The 3,395-nt window shown below is 41.9% G+C and overlaps 1 long non-coding RNA gene across 1 annotated transcript; it reads right to left on the bottom strand.

The window, feature by feature from the left end:
* Positions 1–2,398: 2,398 nt before the first annotated feature.
* Positions 2,399–3,120, bottom strand: LOC120931030. Its single transcript, XR_005747803.1, has 3 exons — positions 3,025–3,120; positions 2,684–2,822; positions 2,399–2,595 (listed from the first exon to the last, which is right to left on the bottom strand). It is a non-coding gene; the product is annotated as an uncharacterized LOC120931030 (long non-coding RNA).
* Positions 3,121–3,395: the final 275 nt, after the last annotated feature.

The raw sequence follows: 3,395 nt of genomic DNA, 5'->3' as shown, positions 1-3,395 counted from the left end.
AGCAGAAAGACGTTCTCGTGGAGGCGCAGTACACCCTGTTGGAGAATTTGATAAGTTGGAACTTTTGACAGAACACGGCGGACTGCAGTTGCACTGATGAGACAGGTGGGCACAGTAAGGCTGCAGATGGGCACTGATGAGACAGGTGGGCACAGTGAGGCTGCAGATGGGCATTGTTTACCACTAGCTTCTGCATTTCCCACCCTAGGCTTATACTCGAGTCAATACGTTTTCCCAGTTTATTGTGGTAAAATTAGGAGCCTCAGCTTATATTTGGGTTGGCTTATACTCGAGTATAAACGGTACATCAACATGGCTTATGTAAAGTCCCAACCCTACCTTCCAACCTCTTTAAACTAATAACTTAACTATTACAACCTAATAAATTATAGGTATTGGAATTTCCTTTCAAATTTGGCTGTTAGTGAACGTAACGAATACGAATTCTTGGAAGTTACTAATTATCCAAAATAACAAACGCTGCATCTAAAATAATAAATAACAATAATAAAAACGTTTTATTATTATTTTTTAAATATTTTTTTTTTCGTCGAATTTGTTTAGATGCGGTATTCATTATTTCGGATAATTTGTAACTTCCGAGAAATTTGTTAGATTACATTAAAATATCCCCCACACCATTACACCAGCCTGAACCATTGATACAAGACAGGATGGATTCATACTTTCATCTTTACACCGAATTCTGACCCTACCATCTGAATGTCGCAGCTGAAATCAAGACTTATCAAGCCAAGAATTTTTTTTCCAATCGTCTATTGTCCAATTTTGGTGATCCTGTACAAATTGTAGCCTCAGATTCCTGTTCTTTGCTGACAGAAGTGGCACCCAGTGTGGTCTTCTGCATACCTTGGGTGTAACGAGTGGTTACTTAAGTTACTGTTGCCTTTCTACCATCTCTTCTCCTCTGACCTCCGACACCAACAAGGCATTTTCCTCCACACAACAGCCGCTCACTGGATATTTTCTCTTTTTCAGGCCATTCTCTGTAAAACTGAGAGATGATTGTGCGTGAAAATCCCAGTAGATCAGCAGTTTTTGAAATATTCAGACCAGCCCGTCTGCCACCAACAACCATTCCACATTCAAAGTCACTTAAACCACCCTTTCTTTCCCATTCTGATGCTCGGTTTGACCTTCAGTAAGGTCGTTTCCATGTCTAAATGCCTAAGTTGCTGCCATGTGATTGGTAACACAAATTGCTAATCAGCCAATCAATTAAACAGGTGTGCCACCTCATCCTTTTAAACCCAAACGCATATTAATTACACAGGTTCTGTGGCTGACCAAGGTGGTAATTAAACTCACTTAGTGCCTTACCTGCATTAAAATTAGCCACATAATTAATATGTGTTTGGGTTTAAGGGGATGAGGTGGCAACCCCAGGCGTACCTAATAAAGTGGCTGATGAGTATATATATGAGCTATGCTTCAATCCAGTCTACAGATTGAGATTAGGGGCACAGCCAAGTCATACATCTTTGTTAAATGATACCACTAGGGGTGAGCTCAGTGTTTGGACCCAACCTTGATTTGTGCAGGAGTTTCTCCAAATGCCTGAACCCATTCAGTGGGAGCAAAAAAAACATCATATATAGTAGTGGTATTTCTACCACTACTACGTCAATGGTTGTTAAGGAAGCCACAGGTGCCAGCACCAGCTACATCCTTAGCAACCAGTAACATCTCCTGGGCAATTATTTTCCTGGCCAAGGATTCCCAGCCATTTTAACAAAGGATCAAGTTGGTGGATGACATCACCGACTCAATGTTACCATAGACATATTGGTTCAGAGATATCCGCCACTACACTATGCCTACCCCTTTGTTTACATTTTACATTACAGACTAGGGAGCTTAGGGAGCTATCATTACCGGCAAGGAGATCAAAGAGTGTGAACAGGTCAGCAGCATTGGCCTGTGTTTTTTCACTGGATATTTTTGGGAGGGTCTTTATTTTTTTTATAAAGGACTTATCAAATATTGTTGCGTGTTTATTTACTATTATCATTTTCTTTTTGTAAAGTATTTCATATACTATGTACTAGGGTTTTCCCGATACCGATACTAGTATCGGTACCGATACCAAGCATTTGCCCGAGTACTTGTACTCGGGGCAAATGCTCCAATACTTCACCCGATACCTGGGCAGTCAGTGCTGTGGAGGAGTTACAAGCACTGATCACCCTGTATAGATTTAAAAGTCTGACAGCCACAGCCGGTCCTCTCTCTCAAACCCCCCACCGTGGCTTTCAGCGGTGATCGTTGCTTCTCTCCCACACACAATTTTATTATGCCTTGTGATATAAAATAAAGCATACTGAATGACAAAAGTTGCATATACATGGTACAAATTACATATGCATAACAACACCATGGTACTTGGCATATCGTGGAGTAAGGACAAGTCCTGCACAACATGAACCACTGGAGGGGCTAGATAGTATAATGAGAATCTGGGAGTAAAACAGTATAAAAGACATAAAATCATCTGTATGAACATCATGCATCTATGTATTCCCAACGCGTTTCGTTGGGATATACCAACTCTTCAGGGGCGAATGCAGTGGTGATCTATAAAGAGACATAACCATATGGTATAATTGTGTTATAGAATAATCTAAATATACAGAACAAGATAACTAAACCTATAAATACTCACGTCAACTGTATAGATGTGAGCACGGGACCAGAGCCGTTAAGATTGTCTGGCATGGGAGCGGAGGTAGGGACACGTGCACAAACAGGGAGCACTGTGGATTCCCCGATGTGTGCATGTGGAAAACAGTGGGCCGACACTTCTGTGGATTGAGATCAGTGGTATATAATGAATGTATAGTATTATTAAGAAGTGTGAAAAAGCCCATGCAAGTCAGATGAAAGGACTGAGCAAACATCAAGTATGAGGTGAGTGAAAAAAAAGAGAAAGGATGAAGAAACCATGAAGATGAATAAATAAAGTGCTAAAAAGGTATAGGGTGAAACCTGGAAAAATATTTTTACCTTGTTGGATCACATGGAATTAAGGAGCCAAGCATAAGTGAGAGCTTGCATATGAAGGTGTTGCCAGAGCGACAGCTAGACACCAAGTGAGGGGAATTTAAATGCTCCCAGCTGAACCATTGTGTCCTGCCCAGCGTCACGTGGGCGTGGCAGGGAAGGGGAGGCATCAGTGCCTGAACGAGTGAATCCACCCTTACAGGCCCAGTCATCTACCCAATGTCAGCCTAGATGGAAAGAAAAACCTGCTTGTTCGGTGCGACATAAAGAAATATATTGTCGCACACACCAAGCAGTAACGTGGCGCCGATGCGGTAAGGAGCACCCGCCCAGACCCACCACCTCCATCCATAACAAATGGAGAGGAAGGGAAC

This window comes from Rana temporaria, chromosome 3 (assembly GCF_905171775.1).
Source record: "Rana temporaria chromosome 3, aRanTem1.1, whole genome shotgun sequence".
Classification (NCBI taxonomy): Eukaryota; Metazoa; Chordata; class Amphibia; order Anura; family Ranidae; genus Rana; species Rana temporaria.
Note: the sequence above shows the minus strand (reverse complement) of the source record. Positions and strands in the feature narration are given on the sequence as shown.